Genomic DNA, 25,865 nt, shown 5'->3' with positions numbered 1-25,865 from the left:
TTGCATTTCACCATTGTTTTCTGATTCCTCTTCCCTTTTCCCACCCCTTCCCCACACCTTTCCTAGTCTTGGGGTGCTCTTTCCATGGAAATAAATGCCCCGTATCAAATGCCACTGACTAATACAATAAGCAGAAGGAGCAGGATCTTATTTACTTAAACAAGGGTTGAGATTTGAGATCAGTCATCAAGCAGATGTTATTTCTGAAGCTGAAAGTGTTCATGATGATTGTTACTATAGAAACCAAGCTTTGTAAAATATTCCAAACAAACACTTCTTTATTAGCCTGCGCTGTAACTACAGCGCTCTGCATTACGCTGCATCCCATGGTAAGTTATCAGCCGCGCATATTTTCTTTCTGGTTATTTGCCTTCAATATTAACTACAAGAGAGGATTTCTATAGGTCTTAAAAGATAGTGTATCACAATACCAGTCATCCATAAAATGACACACACTGTACTCATTCAGCACTAAACTCCCGTCTGTTTCTTTTCCCCCCTCCTGTGGGCAGCCACTCAAATCAGCATTTCCCTGTTCAGCAATAGTGGAAAACAGGAACCCACTGCTAATTCCTGTGGTTAGATCAGCAGCACAAAACCAGCAGTGGTTACTAAATGCCAGCCCCAGCCTCTTTAGCAATTAAACCATTCTTCATTCTTAGTAGACTTTGCAAAGCATGTGCGTCACTCAGAAAGCATCTTTCAATGGCCTGTCATATCAGAACCACAAGTTTCAGAGTTGTTGCTTTATTCCTTAACCATACAAGAGGAAGAGTCAAAATTTGAATCCCAGTTCCAGTGAAGTGCAGGGTCCCAGGGAAGAGGGCTGGAGCAGGTCACAGCCCTCACTGCCAGGGGACACCACAGCCTGCGCCAGCAGGAAGGGGCAGGTAAAGTCCCATTACCCCAACCTGTGCCTGGTATCTCACTCACCTCTCTCTCTTGCTACAATTAAACTACCCAGAGACAGGTAACAGGGCAAACTTCGATTTGAAGTGAAGCAGGTGAAAGCTGGCTTGTTATTATAACACGTGGAAAGGAAAACTGTATATTTAAGGCTATGCAAGGAAATTAAAAGGAATTTTATTATAGAATGAATGCATTATGTGGATATTGGAAATATTCCTTCTCTGAGGCCTTTCTGTCTCCTCTCACAGAGAAATCCTTAGAAACAATAAAATACCACTAATATTTCCAATTGTAGCGATGTTCAAGGCAGCTATAGTAGCAACTTCTGATGATTATAATTCCAAAGCTGTTTTCATTCTCAACTACTGTCATGTGCTCAAAATCTCCTTTAACTTTCTATACTGTTTTTCTGTTCAAACAGACAATTTTGCCCAAATCTTTCAGAAACTTCTCAGCTATCTTTGAGATGTGGGACAATTAACATTTTTTTCTAATACCAGTTCTATCCAAGGCTTACAATTTAATTTAAAACTTGGCCTTGACTCAGGTAACATTGAGGATTCCTGCCTTTCATTATTGTAAAACAAATCTGTTTTAAAATACAGTGATACAATCAGAGCATGATTAGATTTCCATAAGAATATACAGAAGTATGGAACTACATGGGACACTGGTATCTATTTTAACGGACAATACTGCCATAGTGAGGAGAGTATTAAGCAAAAGAGCACAACTAAGGAGCTGGTTAAAAAGTTTTAGTTGTGGTGATTTGTGCTGTCTGAGACAGTATGCTGAAGATAATAAAAAAAAAAAAATCCGTAAAACATTTTAAGTGTGAGAGATGTGTGGCAAAGGATATTCTGGAAACCAGTCACAGACAGAGCAAGAGATCACAGACAAGGCAGGCATGTTTTATGAAGACAGAGTTACAATTTAGAAGTGATTGTGTGGGACTGAATACAAAGAATGCACTTAAAGCATGGCACAAGTCCTGATGGACCAACATCCAGAGATGAAAGCACTGTAGTTAAATACTGTAGTTACAGGAAGGCTAAGGGTTCAGAGAACACACAAGCTGTCTTTTAAATGGCAGTTACCTACGCACTGTACTCAGAACATCTTAATGGATTTTGTACGTCTGTGCAATAGGTCATGCCTTCTCCATGGAGGAGAAGCGACAGACAGCTGGGCCTAACATGGCCAAAGCATGCCAGGTCCTCTGGATGGGGGCCCTCAAGGAATTACAACAGCTAGCAACAAATCTGACTGCCTCCTACCTCCCAGCTTAATTGAGCAAGTTGCCATTTACAGCTACGAGTTAGGGCAACCTTCAGTACCTGCCTACAGCAAGGCAAACGCATTCCCCTTTATGTATAGCAACTTAGCTTTTCTAAGCGTTTTTGTTTGTTTAATTTTTCTTAGCTTTTTTTTTCTGTATTCTATGTAGAGCGTACACGTAATGTAAAAAAATAAAATACATATGCATTTATACATACATGCAGCTAGACTACACACACAAGTATATGTCATTATTTCTAATTATGCTATCGGAAACCTCTGGAATGTTATGTCGAAGCAAAAATGTAAGCATAATAAAAACTATGTCAAAGACCTTGAAAGAGAAACCCTCTCAAAAACCTCCTCAGTCCCAGACAAAGCAGTTTCTCATAATTCCCCAAATGTCTATTGAAATGAGTTGCACTAAGAGGTTCTAGAGCCATCAATATATTTAAGAATTTCATAGATGTCTTTTAGTTCTCTTTGATCATAAATTGCCAGAATGGTTTCTACTCTCTCCAGTTCCCTTGTCCCTGATTCTTCTGCTGTGACATTTCTGGATGACTTCCAGTTCTGATTGTTGCAAAGCCCGTGTTTTTGCAGAATCACCTAGTGTTGAAATTTGCAATTCCAAACACTATCTTTTTTGGTCTGTTTATCAGCTAACACTCTGCTCAAGCAATCTTTGCCCTTCACATTCCAATTGGTTTTGTCCTTATTCAAACTTCTATGAATTTACTGTACGTAATATAACTTAAAATATAGATGAATATTTTTTTCATTTAAGAAAAATTTTATCTTTGCATAACCTTCAGTTATGGGAAGTATCTGAACACATACTTAATGACAAACTTAATTTGGGGGCTTAACACTTCATTCAATTGATCTTTATATTATTGAGTTTTATTTTTACATTTTTGTTATATATTTAAAACAATTTTTCATGTCCACATTAAAGGCCTCTTTGTATAGTTGTAATTTTCCTCCAGTTTGCCTGGTTTTGGTCATTAGAGTTTCCTAATTTTCAGTGAACTGCTGAGCAAGCTGAAGATGTTAATTGGATATATCACTTTATTTTTTTCTTGTAAGAGCTTCTTATTAATGGCTGCTCATGTAGATGATATAGGTGTTAATCAATTTGCATCTGTCCTTCTAAAAGATTTAGTTAGGTCCCTAATTAACCATCTGTAAACAAACCCTTGTTCAGTAACAGGGCCTCAGCCATTTATTGTGAGCTGGTAAGGGCCTTATGCTACCACTCTGCCCTGCTGTAAATACTTGACTTCTCTCAATATAGAGAAAGTAATTGGAAAAAGACAAGTGACTCACAATCTAGGTTGTGGATCACTGGATTCTCTCTAATTGAGTCATCGTTATTATGAGAAAGCATCAAAAGTTGCAGGTGTCTGGTGCTCCCGTGAAGTGTCTGGTGTTTTAGCAATACTAAGAGTTGTGTATTCCATAGCTATAAGAAGTGAGGATAATGAAGATCATACATTGCTATGATGAAATTAAGAGAGACAGTTTTCAAAAATAAAATTGCTCAGATAAAAATGATATTTTTTCCCCCAAAAGAGAGGCACATTATTCTGAGCATCTGCAAAGATCCTGGTCTTCCAGAACACCAATGGTCACCTGCTAGAAAGTTCGTTCATAGTTTTGAGTTTTTAATCAATAAGTTTATCAGTTATTTTCCTTTAATATTGTTTTCAAAGCTGTCATCTACCTAGTTCTGTACCGTAGCACTTTCTACACTCTGCAGTGACCACAGGAGTTTCTGAACAGCTCCAAGCAGAGTAACTAACCTCCCTAATAAATCTTGTCTCTCACCACCTCCTGGGGAGCATGCTTATTTGAGCATGCTAATGCATAAGGATATCTTTTTTTGTTACAACATGCATGGCATTATATACTGTCGTGGTTTAACCCCAGCCAGCAACTAAGCACCACGCAGCCGCTCACTCACTCCCCCCCCAACCAGTGGGATGGGGGAGAAAATCGGGAAAAGAAGTAAAACTCCTGGGTTGAGATAAGAACGGTTTAATAGAACAGAAAAGAAGAAACTAATAATGATAACGATAACACTAATAAAATGACAACAGTAGTAATAAAAGGATTGAAATGTACAAATGATGCGCAGGGCAATTGCTCACCACCCGCCGACCGACACCCAGCCAGTCCCCGAGCGGCGAATCCCTGCCCCCCCCACTTCCCAGTTCCTAAACTAGATGGGACGTCCCATGGTATGGAATACACTGTTGGCCAGTTTGGGTCAGGTGCCCTGGCTGGGCATGAGAAGCTGAAAATCCTTGACTGTAGTCTAAACACTACTGAGCAACAACTGAAAACATCAGTGTTATCAACATTCTTCTCATACTGAACTCAAAACATAGCACTCTGCCAGCTACTAGGAAGACAGTTAACTCTATCCCAGCTGAAACCAGGACATATACTTAAGGCACTATATATTTTTATATATATATATCCCATTCCCAGTACGCCGTTATGGACCACGTATGTTCACAAAGACTTGATGCACAGCCTCCAGCTCTTTTCTTATGGGCTGCTCACAGCCATGACAGAGACAGACGCTAAGTTATTGTCCATACTTAAGAGCAATTTCTAGCACAAAAGGAAACTATCTCCTCTATTCTTACAAGCAGATAACTTACTGATATGTGTCAGTAGGCATTATTCATTTTTACCGCACAGAGGCAGATCAAGGGTGCCACTCAATCACACGGAAGGGATTACAGCTACTCTGAGGCCCTTCCAGTTCTGCCATTGTATCTATTTCTCATCCTTCCCTATTCTGTTCAGTACCTTCCTATAACTATTGAAAATTACAGGTATTACTTACATTCCTGTTAATCCACACCAAAGATTTTGTGTGATGACCACAAATACTGGACCATCTGCACAAAACACGTACGTGGAAGTGATTGCTTTTACATAGCACGTCATGTGAGCAGAAAACATGACAGAATCCACGTAACTTGGCATAGATGACGTTAGAGGCAGATATTCACATTTTTATTTAGTGCTAGTATCTCAGTGATAATGTTTTATGCTTTCCACCAATATTTCAGCAAGGGATCATTTTGACTCTTATGTTCCAAGCAATTTATTTTGTCTTTAATTCCCCAGTTGTTAGAACTGTTTTCTGGAAAGCACTTGTATGTAATTAGATCCCTACTATATAGTCTTTAGGAGTTGAGCAGGATCATTAGGAGTTGAAAAGAAAATAAAGAAATAAAATTAACTTGTTAATCACCAAAGGTTGAAAAAAAAAAAAAAATCTATGAAGGAAGAAAGCAGAGCCACAAATCAAAGATCTAACCTGAGGACTTTCATCTTCCTTTTTCTGCAGTTCTACTTTTCTCTGACTCAGTGATCTCCCTCAAAATCCAGTTTTGTTATAGCACATCTATTTCACATTGATTGCAACAGATTGTGCAACATGAGACATCTTCTCTGTGCAATTTTCCAGATTCTTCTGAAAGTAAACTCATCAAATCATCCAAAAATCTGTTACCAGGGTTCTTAAATATGGCACCCACTGCTGTCTTTCCTTTCCATTACCATGTACATGCAAATGATTAAATTAATGTTCTCCTGCATCCACACAGGCTGTTATCATACCTGTTGTGTCAGACATAATCCGTTGCACACCTCTGTTGACCTGTTATATGCTTAAAAGAAAAAAACCCACTCTTTTGGAGATCTAGGCTGACTTTGAAAATACCTAAATACATTTTGTAATAGTTTTTCCTAACTCAAAATGCCAAGGCACTTCTCTGTTTTTAAGATCTGGAATTCATCTAAAAGCTCATGATGTATGTGCTTGATATTTCATTTAGCGCCAGTGAGCACTTTTGGTCCTGCTATCTCATGATTTTAGGAGCTGGAAATTAAAGGGTTGGATAACCTAAATGGGAAAATTCACAGCTTTCCACTGAGATGCACAGCACCTGCTTCAGGACTTCAGATTTAGACTGATACAAATGAAGGAATTAGCTTTATAGTCTAAGAATACAAGAACTAAACCCATACCACTGTTTTTAATTTCTATTTTTTTCTGCTGTGAAACATGTGGCATATGCATAATGTATGACAATGAAATCTACAGAGCTTTTATTGATGGTTGTTTGGTGTGATCTATATAACTCATATATTGCTCATTTATGAGTAATGCAGTCCTCCCAAACTCTTGCTCACACACATATAAAAGATGAAAACATTCAATGAATATCACTTTAGGAAGGCCACATTATTCTTGAATGTCAGAGCTTATGCAAGTCATGCTGAGGAAGGCATAACGCTAACTGACATCACACAATTATGCACTCTAAACACATTATACTTTTTAGAAAAAGAAGTAATTTAGCAAAGAAATGTGAAATTTTTTCCTCTCGTACTAGTTTTTGTATACTTCGGATGTAAACCCAGTGCCTTAGCTTCCATCAATTCAACCATGTAATTCTGAAAACCAGAAAACTGGACTGTAAAATCTTCTGAGTTTATAATTTCGTCTAGCAGGGACCATTTTTACTGTCTGATTTGCATTTGATAAATAAGAGGGGGGGTTTATAGCATATATTTCTGGTTCTTATTTTTTTGATGGTACCGAGGTTCTACAACTTCCAGTATGCACAGGCATCTGACGTCTTCACCATCAATATCTCTCTGACATGTAATGATTAGGGGCAGATTTTTACATGCTCAGTTTTTTGAATTTTGAAGAATTAAAGCTAAAAGATTATATGATTTTTTTTCTATAGTTGGTCACTAAAATTTCTACTACAAATATCCCAAATTTTAAGAAGCTGTCACACTATCTCCAAAGGCCTTATATGTTCTTATTTTAATGGAATTTATTTGATGTATAGGAATATAACTATATATTCAATAGTTAAGTATTTGCTGTGAAACATTCAGCAATAAATCAAAGGTGATTATTTTGTTTAAAAAGTGTTTACAGTATATTAAACACCAAGTACAAAATTCTAAATGTTGATTCATAAAGTCTCTAAACTATCTATAGACCTTTCAGTTTCTTCATAGGATATTGTTTTTAAATCTTTAGGATATACATTTTAAATTATTCATAATCAATACTGAAATCAAAGAGTTGGCAGCTAGCTCATTCTAAAAACTGCAGCCATGCAATTCATATTCTGCCATAGTGGTCAGGTCAGAGTAAGAAAACAGAATGAACTGATGCAGCTAATTACAACCTAATTCCAGCTTCCCAAATTGAAACAAATGATTGAACTCTATCTGCCACATTGAACTTAACATCACTCAACCACTTGATGTTGTACCAGCGTGATAACTTGTAAGAAAATGGACACTGATTACGAATAAGCCCATGCTGAAGTGCTTTACACATTTGAGACCTGCCTATTATATTGTTTTAGGCAGCTCTTAAGAAAGATTTGAAGGTATGAAAGCACATGATGGTATTCTTTTAGATACATCTGGTTTAATATTTCTAAATGCTGAAAGTCATTTCTCTCATTGTATGTAGATTTCCTGTCTCTACTTTCAATCTCATGATGATACCCATTGCAATACAAATCAGATGGGTTTTCTTCCAATCAGTTAATTCACATGTGCAAGCAGTTAATCACAAGTATGTAGTGTGGCTAGTAAAATAAAAATTACAAAGTGTTTCCTATAAAAAAAATTAGTTTTATCTTGAGAATGGAGCAAAAGACAAGATAGAAGCAAAGCCAAATAATTGCAGGAACGCTTCTACCAAGAATGTGAGAAATAAGGACAAAAGTCCTGCTTGTTTAAAAGTAAGGAATTGCGCCTGTGCCTCCCACAGCCAAGGTGCACACCATACTACCATATGATGGTCAAACATTAACTGTTGATGAATATTTATTTAATTCCTTCCAAGTGGGATGGAGCACCCGTAAGATACTAATTTATAGTATATTAATTGAGGCACTTTCCTAGGGGATGCGAGACTACTGCTACAGGGATGAGATCTAATATGGTGCCCTGATACATTTCTAAAGTCTGATGAAGTCTAAGGTAATTTAAACAACAAAATTTCCTTGCCTATGTTTCTGTGTTGCTTTACTTTGGAGGGTCCATCAACTCACTGAGCTCCTCCATCTGGGTCAGAAATCATTCTGATCACTTAAGCTGTCTCCATGCAGAGAAGAGGTCCTTGTTTGCAGCTAAGTGTTTGGTTACTGCCTATACTCTGCTGAAACTAGAGTCTCTTAGGAGGGGCATCTCATCACCATCTGTCCTGGTTTCAGCTGGGATAGAGTTAACTGTCTTCCTAGTAGCTGGCAGAGTGCTGTGTTTTGAGTTCAGCATGAGAAGAATGTTGATAACACTGATGTTTTCAGTTGTTGCTCAGTAGTGTTTAGACTAAAGTCAAGGGTTTTTCAGCTTCTCATGCCCAGCCAGTGAGAAAGCTGGAGGGGCACAAGAAGTTGGCACAGGACACAGCCAGGGCACCTGACCCAAACTGGCCAACAGGGTATTCCATACCATGGGACGTCCCATCTAGTATAGGAACTGGCAGGTGAGGGTGGGGGATCACCGCTGGGGGACTAACTGGGTGTCGACTGGCGGGCGGTGAGCAATTGCCCTGCGCATCATTTGTACATTCCAGTCCTTTTATTATTACTGTTGCTATTTTATTAGTGTTATCATTATTAGTTTCTTCTTTTCTGTTCTATTAAACCGTTCTTATCTCAACCCAGGCGTTTTACTTCTTTTCCCGATTTTCTCCCCCATCCCACTGGATGGGGGGGGAGTGAGTGAGTGGCTGCGTGGTGCTTAGTTGCTGGCTGGGGTTAAACCACAACACATCTAAACCTCACACAGGGGCCTGATTTGTTAGAAGTGCATGTTACCTCATGTTAAAAATGGATAAATTACATGCCTTTTACATAACAATCTTTAAGCTAAAGTACACACCCAGGATGTGTAAATCCTGGGTTCATTCTCCCCATAAACTGGGGACACTCAAACACAACTTTACCAATTTTGGTGAGGGGCCTGGAGCACAAGTCTTATGAGGAGCGGCTGAGGGAACTGGGGTTGTTTAGCCTGGAGAAAAGGAGGCTGAGGGGAGACCTGATCGCTCCCTACAACTACCTGAAGGGGGTTTGTAGTGAGGTGGGTGTTGGTCTCTTCTGTCAGGTGGCTGGTGATAGGACAAGAGGAAATGGCCTCAAGTTGAGGCAAGGGAGATTTAGGTTGGATATTAGGAAAAATTTCTTTACTGAGAGGGTTGTCAGATGTTGGAATAGGCTGCCCAGGGAAGTGGTTGAGTCATCATCCCTAGAGGTATTCAAAAAGTGCGTAAAAAAGGTACTCCAGAACATGGTTTAGTGGGCATGGATGATGGTTGGACTTGATAATCTTGAAGGTCTTTTCCAACCTAAATGAGTCTATGATTTTCTGGAGACAGTTTTCCTACAAGGGTATGCCAAGGGTATGGCATAGTCCCCACTGGGGAAGCTTATTATTCTAGTGGCAGGACACATGGACAGACACTATAATCAAGACCACTTGCAAGGTTTAGATTAGAGACTAAATAGGAGCAGGAACGGGACTCCCTCTCTTATCCGAGTGCTTAAACGCAAGGGTACAATTTAGCCTCTTTTCCTATTTTTTGTTTCAGATGCTTACATTATTCTAGTTATTTAATGGCCCACCTTCAACCTCTATTTTTTTAATGAAATCATGACTTTTAATTACTTTAAGTCAGCTTTTCCTGCCAGCTGTCACTGATAGTCAGTTTTTGACTGCTCATTCATCTGTAGGCACGTACAGGTGCATATTGAACTTGCAAATGACTAGCCAAGAGTAAATTTGGCCCAAAAATTATTTGGGGGCAGGGGAGAAGGTGTGCTCTTCCACTAGTCCTGATTAAATGCAGAACACAGAAATGAAAGAATAGCTGTAGAAAAATACAGTTAGCTCTTTAGTGCTAAGCAAAATTAAATCTAAACCAACACCTTCATTACACTTCATCCATGACAAAGACCAAAATGATGAAATGTCGCTTTTCATTCAATGCCTATGTTCAGCATGAATTCAAGATAGTACTTTAATATCATTTACAAATATATATTAGCTATTATAACATAATTTGTTTCAGTCACTCATTACTAATACTTAAATACAAAGTATTAGTTCAACAACTCCATTGACAGCGTGATAAATTACAAGAAACCAAACGAGTAAAAGGTACTATACTTGCCATCACACAACTAGGGAGATTGTAAAAGTAACAGAAATCTTTAATTAACTCAGGAAATTAAAAGGTGACTTTAATAAAGAAGCTTAATAACAAGACACACTCAGATGAACTCACTAGCACATGTTAATCAAGAACAAGAAATAATTTCAGGTACACAAATTACTAGATGCTTATACACAGCCTAAATTAAACAAAAGACAAACGTTTTAAACTGGTATCCACATGAATGATGAATCTATGATATTAAAGACTATAAACACAGGCACCGACCATAGGTGTCTAATAAATAACAACTGGAAGCAGGGTTCATTCCTTAATGAGCACATGTTAAATGACAGTGAAACTACGTTGAGACTCATTCTGCAATTTATGCCATATACAAGATACTACAGGTTCAGAGCTAGTACTTCTATGTTTGCATGTAAATAATAAAAACTCTTATATAGGTGGGTTTTTTTCCAGATGAGAAATGCACTAGTGTTCGATTAATTATTGCAGCAAATGTGAGATTGTTATGTTCTTATTTTTGATAGCTGCCTAACCATAATTCCTTTGGCTTCAACAATCATATTTACTGAATGTGTTGTATAAACACAGGAAATAAGAAGTATTTGTGGAAAACTCACTGTACATATTCAATTCTAGAAACAGAATTATGTTCTTTCCTATTCAAATATACGTTAAAATACCAATATTGGCAATAAATGTAGGTCCTGAAATATTTAATTTGAGAAAATGGAGAATTTTACAGCATTTGAGATGTTCAAACACACAACATTGCTACTGCAGTTGCATTCTTAATTGATAACAACTGAAAACAAGATATTTCAGGTAGAAGTCCCTACAATTAATTGAATGACTTAACTACAAGACCTCCCCCTAAGTGATAAACTCCTGAAATTAGAGCATTTAAAACACAGATTCAGAATATAAATATACTGAATTTAATGGGCAAAACTATGACTAAACTCTTCATTAATTAACATCAAATATTAGTATTGTCCTTCTTCATCCATGTGGAAAATGTTTGGAAACGTTCAGTCTCCAGTTTTAATGCAATTTTCAGGAAATAGCCACAGGCTTCAGCAGCTTACACTTCCATGGTAGATTTTCAGTTCCAAACAAAAGTAACTTTTTAAAGCCTAGCCCAACCCTTACAAAACTCTTAACATCCGGAGTATTCCAGATGCTGCTTTCAGCAACAAAATGCAAATTCAACGAAAGCAATCAAGATAATTAATTTTTTTTTCAATCTAGTATTTGAAATATGTCTCAATACCTTACTTAAATATGGCCTTGATGGTGATAAACTACTAAGTGAATTTTAACATTAGAATACTATTATAATGAACATTTAGAAATGATTCTTGGCTTTCCTAATCTCAGTCCATATTTAGCTTAAAAATCCTTCTGCTTTTGTTCTTCCTACAAAACATGTTGTGTGAGTTATGGAATTAAACCTACTCAATTTATAAACCATGTTTGTTAACTAATTCAAATGAATTTGGCAATGTACAGTGGTACCACATTTATTCTCAGCAGCCATGCCTTGCCCCCCTCCCCCCCAGTTTATTCATTTCCTAAAGGAAATTGCAAGTTAATAGAAAAAGCAGCACTGGAACTGCCTCACATCCTATAGTTATTAATTAAGTAAAGTCTGGTTCAGTAACTCTGGATACTAAAAATACAGAGTTAAACAAAGCCCAGTGCTTTTTGAAATGAAGTTTCAACTTCGTCAGTCATTCTACAAAATTTATGCATTAAGATCTGTATCTCTCCTTTAAGGAGTTTTTCCCCAAAACTCCAGGTAAAAAAATAACAACTCTTGACCATTTCTTCTGAAGGACTCATGTATGAAACACAATACAGAAGCATGAAAAAAGTTGTTACTGTCGTGTAGAAGCCGCTAGCTATATAATTCTCCTTTATTCCTATATGCAGATCATTACCCTGCAATTAATAAAACAAGAAGGTGCACTACCTGATTCATTGATAATATATAGTAGTTAGTAAAGCTTAAAATGCACTAATGGAAGAAACTTTTTTAAATGTTCCTGATATCTGTAGATCTTGCATGATAATTTATAGCTGCATTTGGTACTGAATGTTAAGTGAGTAGGTAGCACGCTGGGAAAAATGCACATAAACTCAGGTTATAACAAGTCCATTCATTTATAGTGAACCTTTTCTTAAAAGTGAAGAGATTATTATTAAAGTGATTTTTTCGAATTGAGGACAATAATAGGTTCAACAACTATGTTAAATATCTTTTAAATTCTGAATGGAATCAAATATATAAACTTATTGCAAGTTTAGAAATTGGAAAGAACTGATGCTATAAATGAGAAACAAAGTAGGAAATATTGATCAAATTTATCTGTGAACATGTATGTTACAGAGAATACTTGAAGACAAATCGGTTTGTATCCTGCGGAGGGATTGAGGCCCCTCTTCCTCAGGCAACTTCACGGATAGGAGCCTCTAACTGAAAAGCGATGACAAAGAAAGAAATATGCCCCAACAGCCTGGATGTTACGACAGATTAAATGAAATTGCTCATTATAGATGGAGTGGCATTCACCTTCGATTAAGCAGTAAATACTTTGTTTTGCTCTCATATCTGCTTTTATACTCTAAACAAAACATTTGTGTCAGATGAGGAGTTTGCCATGTTTGTTCCAAGTTAAACACCAAGTGATTGCTATGACCGACCTTCCGAGGCTGAACTGTGCCCTCAGCATCACAGCTTACACCCTGAGAAGGGAGAAGGAGAGGCGCTTATAGAGAAAGGAGACCATTCCTCATGGGAACAAAGAGGAACCAAATTCCTGGCAAGGAGCGCAAGGCAGATGCCAGGCAAACCCCTGCGTTTACCCCTGAAGTCACAGAAGCTGCCTGGGCACTTCTCCTGTTCAAAAAGAGCTGCCAGCTTGTGCTCCTCATCTTCAGCTAGAGGGTTTGGGGGCTTTTTTTTTTTTTTAATGAAGTAAGCAGACCCCTGTCCCTAGCTATTAGCACCTCCATCTGCCAATTTCTGTAATAACAAAGTATCTGTGCTTTGGCAGGCTAACTCCTGCAGAAACACGGTCCTCGCTGCTGCCAACCTTATAGGCAGTAACACACATGGGACTGAACGAATGACACCAGATCAGCGTTTATAGCAAGAAAGAGAAAAAGGGGAATAAAAGATCACTCATAACAATAAAGCAGAAGTTACACGATAGCTAGCATCAAGATCTCCTTAACTATTACCTTAAATGGAAAAAAAACCCCAAACAAAACCCCTACAACCTCTAAGCCATTAAATATAAAACTGAAGCAAACAAAATATCGTATTATTAGCAAGTTTTCTTGTAGAGGTTTAAAACCAATTCCATCAACTTGGCTACACCTGATTTGTGTGTGCTTATGAAAAGAGACAAGTAATGAATGACGGCTTTTCAGATTTGCTGTTGCTTTTCTTGTATTGAGAGTTTTAGCTCCCCTTTTTCCTTCCCCTCAAACAGATGCAAACAAAAATGTGTATTAGCAAATCTTCCCATAATTTATATGGTCACCTATGGTAACAGTGCACAGCAGTCATGAGGCCTTTTAGCTTGCTTTCTTTTATGGAGAAGCTCTTATAGTGAGCAGTGGATATACTGAATACCTCAAACAGTATGGAAGTAAGGCCATTAACCCAAATTAATTTCAATTTTTTCTTTCCTTACAGACACTCTTGCTCTACTGCACCTAAGCCCCAGTTCACTTCTCCCCTGCCAAATATATTCAGGCCCTAAGGTCCTTAAGATACTTTTTAAAAATCTTTTAATGACAGTGCTGAAATTCTAGTTCAAAGGCTAAAGGATCTATCCCTGACTGCAACTTGTGCTGTGCCATCCCACGCGTGCTGGTGGTACTTTACTGTAAAAATGACTGTAAATTATTTTATACAAAAACCCCACGGACTTAAGATATCAGTTTTAGAGCACAGTATCTCCTTTAAAATTCCATGTGCGCTAACTGCTCGGCTCTTGGGCTGAGAATTGGTGTTACCTTCTCACCTCCGCATCGCAGCACGTTGCCCTGCCAGGTTTCCCAGCGCAACGATTCATACAGTCACAGCCTGAGAGCTGGACAGCTGGAATCATCTACCTTAAAAATAACCCAAGAAAATAAAAGCAGGTTGAGGTTTTTTAGAGTAGGATAACTTCCCCGGTTCTTTTAACAGAGTGGTCGTTCAAGCAGTTTTGGGGGACACATACAAAAGCATCCAGGTAAAAGGTGTAAGTGATAGGGGCCTGATGGAGAGGACTGAAAATATTGCAAGCCAGTACTGCCACTAACCAGCTGAGAACATCAACCTACAGATTCCTTTGCTAGCATGCCTCTCTGCTCACAGGAGCTAATTTCTCTCAAACTAACCATTTATGTTATACTAATCAATCTTAGACTAATTGCTTAGAACCTGTATTTAACTTGAAGTGTGCCATATTTTTTTTTCCAGACTGAAAGAGGTCTTGTTTGCCTTAAAGCTGGCCTGTTTTTTATTTCAGAAATATATTAGTTAGTTTAATAAAATACATGGCTTTTCTGGGAAATCTTTATTCTCCTACAGAGAATGCGATTAACAGGCTGGTGAGTTAAATTTTATGTAAGCAGGATATATTTCTCGAGCCTCTTAACCATCTTGTCTCAGTTTTCTCTGGAAGACTAGGTCTGTTGCAGGAAAAATGACCACTATTTCCCTCCCCTGGAGAGCGGGGGTTTTTTATATCAGCTCTTTATCTTCCTTGATCTAAAAAACCCCTCAGCTTTACCAATGAAGAAAACCAGAACTCAAAAGTAAGTCCTCTCACTACTTGCTCACAGAAAGGTATAAAGCACTACGCTCCCAGAGCTCTGGGGCATTGCCTCACTTTTCTGCAATTAGAAACAGGTTCCTAGGTACTGCTGTTTTGGCAGAGATTGCATAATGCAGACACATTAAAGTAGGGAAATAAATTAGGCACAGCCTGCCATAATAACCTTCAGTTATGAGTGAAATAATAACTGTAAGTTTTTATTGGCCTGGGACATGCTAGAACAGAAAATACAGAAATGGAAAGATACCACTTTCCATGAGATTTCTGAAATCATAAAATCTTCCACAATGTCATCTCACTGAAGTTTGGTTATTTTTTGAGATATTTTAAGAAATCAGGTTTTTCCATAAGCTAGTGAAGTATTTAACTTTTTTTTGTTGTTTTTAATTTAAATTCTTCACAACAATGAAAGGTTAATTTCTGTTCCTCCCCTTAATAATTCAGGAATCTATGTATGTGACTTAGAAAAGAAGAAATCCCTAATTCTTCCTTCTTTGATCAGATAAAACAATATTTTAAGTAATTTTACCCCCAAATCTTATTTTTCTTATCATTTTGAAAGAGGTGAAAATTAAAAGAAATCAAACAGCTAGACCAGATAAATAAAATAATCACAATAATGGGAAGTTCTTTCTCAGACCCTTCTATTTATACTATCTGTATACTATATTTATGTATATAATGATATGGGTTGTATTTCTACCTGCACTTTCTAGATCATGAAAGAGAAAGGATAAAACTGGTATTCAGCATCACGATTTTGTGCTGGTAAAATTTTTGTGACACTTACACCATTTCTCCAGTTCCCAGAGACTTTGACAACCAATATCTGCTGCATAATACAACTATTTTTGCCAAGAGAACAGTGTTGCAGTTTGGCAGTGGACAAATTGTAAGCAAGAGTCAATAGAAACAAATATATTTTCAATAAATCAGTGTATAAATCAGTGGCTTGCTCTGTTTTGCTAGAGCCAGACCTAGGAAAACAAGCATATGTACAAGGGAAAGCCCATATCTACTGGCAGGTAAACCTGTCAGTGAAGGGACAGATATTCATCAAGGATATTCAGATACTACAGGGACTGCAACAAAGTTCTAGCTAATGAAGATGTGTGGCAGAAATGAGGCAGCGCTCAGAAGGAATGAAGGAAAAAGGATTATCAGTCACATAGGAAGTAAGAGGTAGATGGGAGCTGGGGGAAATTACTTTGGGAGAGCTATGTGGTATGGCAGGAAAAAGTCTTGATAGGAGCTACTCTCACTGATGAAGACAAGTTTTATCACAGCGATGGTTAACGAAGAAGCAGCTTGGACACTAGGCTACCAGATTTCCCGAAAGAAGCAGTGCAGTAAGTAGAATAAGGCTAAAAATGGCTGCTGAGGAGATAAACGGAGGTGAGCAGTCTTTTTCTACCAGCAGAAAAACCAGTAAAATCAAAAACATTCAGGCCTTTAACTTGCTTATTACAACATCTACAATATGTCCCAATGGGTTAATACACTTCCTCTCAGTAAGCATAATGAAAAGGAAAACGGAACAATAAATTTATTCATATAGATATGATACAAAATTGCTTAAAATAGCTGGTGATGTACGTCCGTTACCGACTGTTGCCATGCTAAAAGACTAACTAAAAGGAGAAAGAGAGAAGATACTACCAAAATTTTGCATTTCCTGCAAGGTCACTTCTAAAAATTATTACTATAATCCAGGTAAGATTGCACTCCTTAGTGCTTTTTTGGCCAGTTTGTTCCCATTTTCTTATTTAATGACAATAGTCAGCCCAGTATTATTTAACTCTATCCTTCAGACAAAATGATGCACCATCTAAAAATATTAACATAAATTTCACTGTAAGAGGATTAAAACCAAAGTAGTTCTATCCAAATTAATTTAGGTAAGTACACTAGATAAATAAATCAGCACCCTTCAACTCTCAGAAAGCACTTCAAGCAATTTCAAGTCATTAAAAATACTTTTAGTTCCAACATTTTGGCTCTTAGAACAGTCTTAATGGTTATATGACAGTATGTTCTACTACTGGCTGTATGGCTTTTATTACATGCCCTGATCTATTTGATGATCATGGCAGCTTTTTAGAGAACTACAAAGAATAGCTGAAATAATGAATTATTTTTCAGACAAGTCTAATAAAAGTGTTAATCAAAAATACCATAAATGTCAGAAGCTCTCATAAATCCTACAATTTATATATTCCTCTTTCTAAACATTCAACCAATGGAATAACAATCCTAAAAGGGCAAAAAAACCCAAGAGTGAAAGCCAAGGAAGAGAACAAAAGCACTCCGCATGCATTTACAAAATCTCACCGATTTATTTATCTGATCTCATTTACTGATTTATGAGCTAGTATTATTCTCCTATGACTTAATTTCTGACAACTTATAAACATCTCATATAGATTAATATGATTATGTTTGATTTCTAGTTAGATTATAAGGTATTCCCATATGACAAGATAAAGTCAATTATTTCCCCCTTATGCTACTATTATGAAATATTAGTGGGTTTTAATATACTTCTATCAGAATAAGAATCACTCCTCAACCCATTTTCCAGTGACTTGCACATCACTGATACTGAGACAACAAACAGAGTTTCAAAGTACAACTTGAAATGTATCTATCCGATTTATAATGATAATTTTCCTTTTTTTGGGTGACATTTATCAAGACTAAATGTGATTTGACCCTCTTTCCATCCACTTTTAAATCCTCCTTGAAAAGAAATCCTCATTGGTAAGTGAGGAGAATAAAACTACATATAACACTGAAGATTTGTTAGCAAGAATTCAGTTTGCATTTTTATAAGGTTCCAAGAATATTATGTTGGAAGGTGAAATTATAGAGCTGTCAGTTATGTCTGTTTGATCCTGTACTGATGTTAGTACAATGCTATGAAGTTTCAGGAATTCTTTGTGGGGTTTCCATAGAGCTGTGCAGATGCTTTGTTCTACCTTTGGTGCAAATACCTGTTAATTTTCTTCACTTTCTAACTGAAAGCACTGAACTAAATTTAAAAAAAAAAAGAAAAAAAAGTAGTAACATTTTTTAGACACATAATGCACAGGCAAAAAGATGGAGCTTTGTAACAGGAATCGGAGAGGCTTCCAGATCCCTTCAGTCACAATATATATTTTGCTCTACCATCGACATACACACATAAATACTTCTGGCAACATCTAGAAAAAAATAAGTTGCCAATTGACTTGAGCATGCATTAGCTGTTGTTTCTCTTACTGTATATTCCTCATGCAAACACAGACTGTATATATAGACAGATAAATATTTTACATCTTACAGAGATTCCACAGAATTCTTCAACAACCTCCATACCCAGAGGAGAGTCCAGTTATTTAAAATGGATGATTCCTGGTGTGACAAGTGAAATCTATACAAAAAGCTCCATGGAGTACTTTTAGGAGTACCAGTGTGACACTTCCGAGAGTGCTGTTCTAATCCAAGAGCATCAAAAGATATACACAGTCCCCCCATTTGAAAACTGTGATAATGAATGTTTCTCTACAGTTCCCTGTCCTGTAGAACAAGCAGTGGCAGAAATTGTCACCATAGGCTTGAGGTTTCATCAAATATCCAACCCAGCTTGTTTTATGTACTTGTTTCAAAATGTGTAAATTTCTTAATTTTATTCCTTTCCCTATATATTTCGCACTATTAATATAATAAACCAAATAAAGTTTACTGGTAAACTTTGCAAGAACCAAGGAAAATAAAATTGAATTTTATTTTTCCCTCAGCCTTTTTCATCAGTATAGGTTTAATCTTTTCCCAAGGGACTCTGATAAGGACAATTTTTAGCTAGGCATTAAAAAGAAACATAACATCTATTGAACTTCACTTTTTCCACATTTTGTTGAAGCATCATTATGCAAGAATAGGGTCTGAGAATTCAGGGAATACTGTCATTTGAATATTGCATCACTTTCTTAAGTAGCAAAAGTCTGTACTCGTTACCTGAATAGTTGCATCCATACTTTATTAAGATGTGATGGATTTATTTGACAGGATCTATATGTTAGGAGAGAGTCATACATGAAAGGGCAATTTCAAACAAAACTTCGTGTCTGGATTCACTGCAATCTTGAGCATGATGTCTTCCCCACTGCACATTTTTCTGAAGAACTGTGACTAACCAGAAAAGCAGCTTGGTTTCATAGATCAAAGTCGGGGCTCCTGTCAGCTGAGAGATGAAATGCTGTGCTTTTGCTTGGCATAACCAACATTACCAGGGACTTTTCAACTCAAGCTACACCTCCTGTATCTGCTATAACAGCAGTTCCAATGGGATACAATCCTTTCAGGCTGAGATTTATTTCACTTCATTCTAATTAACCTGATCACTATCTAGCCATACACATCTGTTAACATGAGACACCAAAAAAGAGTTTCTATCATCATCCGCAGAAATTGTCATGACACTGTCTAAACACAGTGTGCTGTCAAAGATTTAAAATGTCAGAGGAAGATGGTGAATCAGACTATCAGCTTAAAAGAGAGTGACATGAGTTAGGAAAAGGAGATTAATGAACATTGCAGAGTTACTGAATTCTGTTTAGGTTATCAGATAGAACCCAGTATTTGAATTTGAATAATACAATACAAATAGATAATGGACAAGTTCACACATATTGATTGCAGCATTAGTCCAAAGAGAAAGACATAAATCATTAGCAAGATGCAATACTGACCAGATTACTAGCTATCAAAATTCAGTTTCCACTTCCAATGAAAGAAACAAATTAAGTGGTTTTTTTGTTAGTGTCAAACTTGGAGGAGGAGCACACAATGAAGTGTGTTATAATATTACTTTTAATTTTGTAATAACTTTTCCAAAGCGTTGCAGGAAAGAACAGGATAAGTTTTTATACCAATTTCATTGATTGTACAAGAAAAATAAAAATGCAACAGTATCATAGGGTTATTACTAATTATTTTAAATCTCAGGAGGTGCAGGACAAGAATTAAAAGCAGCCTGTCATAATCACTTTGTAACTTTAAATACGAATGGAGCAATTTTATATATAGAAGCAATATATGAATCTTATAAAGAAAAAGAAAACTTGAGGAACAGAGGAGCCAAAGGAGGGAATTTGTTTTTTTACTTAAAATGAGTCAGTATTTTGCTCTGATGCCAGCTTATTTTGTTTTAGCAGATCTCTACCTAAAGCAGAGGGAGATATTCCACACTCCTGAGTTCAGTATCACCTGATTGGATCAATCTCTGGAAATTTTGCTGAAAAAAAATCTCTGCTCTACCATTTAATTGTTCTGTGACCCTCATCAAGTAACTTCACCTCTGTGTGTTTCTATTTTCTTGCCCACTTCTATTCAACTATAAAGCAAACATTTTAGGGCAAAGACTTTTACCAAAATCTTGCACTGTGTGTAGCCCAGTGGGAATTCCAATTTCACTTGGGACTGCAGTGTGTATAATAACCCAAATAAAGCATAACAGGAGTTCATATAATTATGCAGCCACAAAGATATGAAAGAGCAGCAAGAGAAAAAAAGTAATAAATGAATCTGATTTTAAAAATCAAATGACAAAATTTGGATAGTGCTGTGAGTAGTGCTGAATAAATACACTTTGCTGAAAACCTTATTTATTATTTGATTATTCCTATAAGCAGACATGCCACTTCTTAATGAACGTGTCCTTCCAAGATGACACAGGAAAATTTGACTTTTTTTAATTCTAAGGACATTAGCCTCACCAATATCTGTCCCAGATGGAGGTCTGGTGGCAGATGTCTGCTTATATGCAGAGATTATTGATCTCTGAAATCTGAGCTTCATATTGAGGACTTTGAGGATGAATCTTTCTTTTTGGGTGAGAAAATAAGCTCTCTTTCAGACACAGAAAAAGAAAACCCCAAACTTTAATTTATTATGGACCTATTGCTCCTTAGAATTTACTCCCACTGACTTCCCTTTGATAATAAAAAGCTTCAGTATCATTCTACAGAGGGTCCGGGCTAATGAGCACAATTTTGTACCTGAAAATTTAGGGAACTTTTACTTAAAATTTGTATTTTCATAAACCCAGATTCCCAGCAAGATCAGAATTACAGTATTCTGTCTTGGACCTCCTGCGATTTTAGAAAATCTAAAAGGTCTACTGTTCCAACCAGAAACATTTCTAACTCATCATTCCTTATTTTACTCATCCTGTCTTTAAATCTGGCAGAGATCAGGCTGCTGTGAAGGGGCTGCCATGAGATCATGCAAAATGCACCAGTGAAGCTTAATGTGTGCAAGGACAGAGGTACAGGAAATAACTAATTTCTCATTTTCTGCCTCTTCCTCTCTGTCCTGTCAAAATTCTAATTATATGAAAAAATTGCATTTTACTGACATTGTGTCAAGTAGTCATAACTGTTACCCAATGTAAGTGTTTGACTCTGGCTCCCAAATAATAATGTTAATGAGATAACGCAGAGCAGAGGGAGTGTGGGCTGCCAAGCCTGTGCAGCAAGCTACAGCAAAATTTCTAATGCAAATTATTTCCTCCTGGACACAACTGCATTTGATTTGAAGATTTCTTAGCAGCTTCATTTTCAGGCTATATCATCCAACACGCTGCCTATGTCATCAGCATTTTGCACAAATTCGCTTTCTGCCAATGAAATCCTCTCTTTTAAATGTTCTTACAAGAACTAATCCTGTTTGCACCTATGACTGTAAAAATCTGCCTCGTGACAGAAATACACAGAGAGACCTAAACAGACAAAATACTGAGGACTAGGGAGGCCAGCACTGAACTGGATGGGATCTCTGAAAGTAATTTCACACTGTGGAAGAAAAAGAAGTCTTAGAAATAACATAAAGTCATGGTAGAAATTAGACCCATATTGACAGGCCACTTCACATGTTCTTTCAACACTGACTTGCTCCAGACTCCATATTTTCAACCATAATTTTCAACCTACATCATTCACCTCTCTCCAACAGCAGTACTTATATTATTTGTCTTGGGAAGTTATTCTACTACATTGCACCATCATATCCGACATGCATCTTTCCTCCTCCTCCTCAAAGAGTGTAATTTGCCCTTTTAATGTCTTTGAATTTAACTGTAGCATCATCCTCTGTTTTTTCCCTGAGGAAAACAACTGAAGTACATCTTTATTGGACAAAACTAAGCTCTCATCAGACCTTAGTTTCTAAAACAAAACAAACAAAAAAAGAATTGTATTGCCTTCCCATTCTACTTTAATCATATCCACACCAAATGTCTTCAAGTTAACTAGTTTAAGCAAAAAGGCTTTGTAGTAATTGCACACTCAGCTGGGGTCTTTGTACTTCTGTCTCTAATGGCACGTGGAGGTCCCTTGACTCCTAGAATTTTGTACAGGCATCAGGGATGGGATTAAGGGACACAGTCCTGTTGGTGAAAATGCAAAACTGAACAGAACCAGCTGCTTGCCATCCTTTTCAGTTGCTGTATATGTGCAGGGTCAAAAGAACAAACTACAAGTTGCATACTATTTGCATTCCATAATGAACTGCTGGAGGCAATTGGGACATTGTAATGATGAAGACAATCTAAATGGAACATAATTAAAAAACTTTTTTGTTTGTATTTTTTAATACTGCAGTTAACCCCAGAGACACAGAAGACAGACCTGTTAGGAAACCGCTTTAACAATGACCTTTTCATCCTCAAAGATGCACACTGTATGTCAGGCAATCTATGTAAGTACCTGTGCTCTCTCTTCTGATTTACATTTGTTTTCTTTCCAGGTAGGTTAATATATTAGTAACAGGCCTTATGATGTTCTATACCCTCTTATTCCTCTTGCTATCTGTTCCATTTCAACATTTAGTAACCACAGGGATATTGCAACCACCGTCCCCAGGGATTCTTCTATCAAACTTTTCATTAGTCAGGAGCTGCATGTCTGCGGTTAGGGTAAAATTCAGTATTAAAAGCAGAAATTACATTTCTTTCTTACACGTGAATAATAAACCAAATAATTGCATGATTAATATCACAGTGCTTTCCCTTCTACAATGGCTGAATTCTCCCAGAGTTTAGATAGAAAGCTAATGATTATTTTGGAGTTAAAGTGAATTACAGTTGGGCCCTTTAACTAAAAAAAGTAAACAAAAAAATCCCCACACCAAACAATCACCACACCCCACCCCTCCAAAAAGACCCCAAACCACCAAAACTAGGATTTGGTTTTCAATAAGAAACAGAACAAATTCCCCCTGTATAATTTAAACTCTTCAAGGTCTGTGCTTATTTCTCTTTTGAATAGCGTTCTCTGAAAGTAACAGTAATTTCCCCATACAAGACCCTAGAACTAATGGGGTTTTTTTTTGGTTTGGGGTTTTTTTTTGTGTTTTTTTGAGGTTTTTTGTTTTTTGTTTTTTTTCTTCAGTATTGCCAAATAATAATGTTCTGTTCTAGAATTTCCCTGAGGAACCACTCCAGACAAAATACTTACCTCTCGCTGCTCTCCCTGGAAATGAAACAAGATGCTGCCTACAAGTGGCCACTAAGAGAAAGACTCGCATCTCCCACAGCTCTCAGTGAAGCTGCTCTCCCTCGAAGCACAGACCACTAGCTAAGGGCAATGCAAGAAAAATCAACGGTGATGGCCTCTCTAAAGGAGGACGGTTCCTCATAAACTTTTCAGACAGGCAAGAGTTTTTTATTTTAGCCTTTCCTGACATATTTCTGACTCCTCTGTTTAGGACTGACAGGACTGCTGAGCACAGGAAGCATTCCTGATTTTCTTATCAGGAACTTGACAACAGAAGGAATTAAAATACAGGATTGTGTGGGACATAACTGGTGAAAAGTGGGACATCACATTGGAAATATTCTCTAAGGCACTAAGAAAATAAATCAATATTTGACATGTAGATATGATTTTTGTTTTGCAGAAAGAATGTAATACACTAAATATGAAACTAATTTCCTTTGATTGAAGCTATTAACAATAATCTGTATCACCTTTTATTTTTAGCAAAGATGACCTCAGAGAACCTTAATCTTTTTTCTGCAGCTTTGTAGTGTAAGCCAAGACAATTGAACCCTTTTAGTAGTAACACTGGGCACTCAGAGAGGAACTCTCAAGTACTATTATCCCCGATACCCTCAAACACACTATAATTTGTGCTGTGTATAGCAGTTTTGAAATGTGTCATGGAGATGGAGTGATTCATACTTTTTATTTTTCTTAACAATAGATGTTAATATTTTCTGGTATTTAGAGTGTCAGCTTTTTGACAACTTATATTGCATTTTAGGGTTTGGTGGTTTTTTTTTTTTTGTGTTAGCTGAAAACTAAATTGTATGACTTGGTACAAAATAAAGCCTATCACTTGACTACCACTTCTAATCCCTCTTCTTGTGGATACTTTCACAAAGTAAATAGCTTGTACGGAGGCAATGAAATCTCGGGGGTGGAAAGAAGGGGGAGGTAGCAAAGGAGAAAAAAGGGGAAAAAACGGGATCATGAAAACATTTGGATTTCAATGTGAACAATTAATTTTGAAGATGTCTTCTTGGGGGAAAAAAAAATCTACTAATTTGTGATTATTAAAAACACTTCACATCTTGTTTTCAGAGACATTCACGTCTATGAAAATCCTGCTAGCACATACTAGATACAAGCTAAGTCATAAAATAACAAAAGGTCTTCCTCTGGCATCCCACTTCAGAATATTCCAATGTAATGCTGAATTGCCAGAGCAATACCTGAAAATTTGGTAGAAGCTTCCATGGAAAAGATGGAATAGAATTTCTGTGGGCATATGATTTCACTAATGAACTTCAGAGTGCCCTTGAAAGCCCCAGGCAAAGCTTCCAGATAACACTGACTGTACTTAAAATAAGTAAATAAAAATAATAATAATAATAATAGTAATAATAAAAATCTCAATAGTCAAGTCTCAGTTCTGCTCTTTAAAAAATTATATTTTACCCTTCTTGCTTTGAAGCAGCAGTATGGAATAACTCAGGTGTTAGGCTCTGAAGCACATAGCTTTTTTGAAGCACTGTTGAAGAGCAACAGAATACGAAAGTTCATACAAAGGAGGAAGTATAAAAACGTGACATTTCTAATAACGAGGCGGTTGCATGGCTTGTTACGAAGCTCAACACAAAGAAGAAGAATTACAGATTTATTTCAGAACTGTGGCACGCTCTCATACAACCTTATAGGAATTCGACTTTAAAGCTGCCTATGACATGCTATGTGCACGTTGGACAACCGAAGAAAGGGACAATGAGATCGGCAGAACTGCCGTGTTTGGTACTGGTGTCAAGATCGTTTCACGGTTCATGCTTTCCCTGCAGAAAGTATCTAGGAGCAAATCACCTCTTTCAGGCTCTCAAGAAACTGTTACTGTAATGAAGGAAAATCATTCCTCAGCTCCTAAAGGAAAATTATCCTCTGCAGATACTTTTTACTCTCTCCCTCTCTCTCCTTTCTCCCACATCACATAGCAATAGCAGTTAATGAAAGCATAATGGTTCCACCTATCAGAAGCAGGAATACTGGACATTTATCAATAAAAGTTAATAATGTGGCCACATT

At 37.0% G+C, this 25,865-nt stretch overlaps 1 protein-coding gene and 1 long non-coding RNA gene across 2 annotated transcripts in view; one reads left to right on the top strand and one right to left on the bottom strand.

Annotated features, from left to right (window-relative positions):
• The window catches only part of ATRNL1 (attractin like 1), a 541,498-nt gene that overhangs the window by 70,471 nt on the left and 445,162 nt on the right, over window positions 1–25,865 (bottom strand).
• Window positions 813–24,621, top strand: LOC138687633 (uncharacterized). Its single transcript, XR_011326762.1, has 4 exons — window positions 813–890; window positions 20,463–20,596; window positions 22,911–23,007; window positions 23,729–24,621. It is a non-coding gene; the product is annotated as an uncharacterized lncRNA (long non-coding RNA).

Source organism: Haliaeetus albicilla, chromosome 11 (assembly GCF_947461875.1).
Source record: "Haliaeetus albicilla chromosome 11, bHalAlb1.1, whole genome shotgun sequence".
NCBI lineage: Eukaryota > Metazoa > Chordata > Aves > Accipitriformes > Accipitridae > Haliaeetus > Haliaeetus albicilla.
Note: the sequence above shows the minus strand (reverse complement) of the source record. Positions and strands in the feature narration are given on the sequence as shown.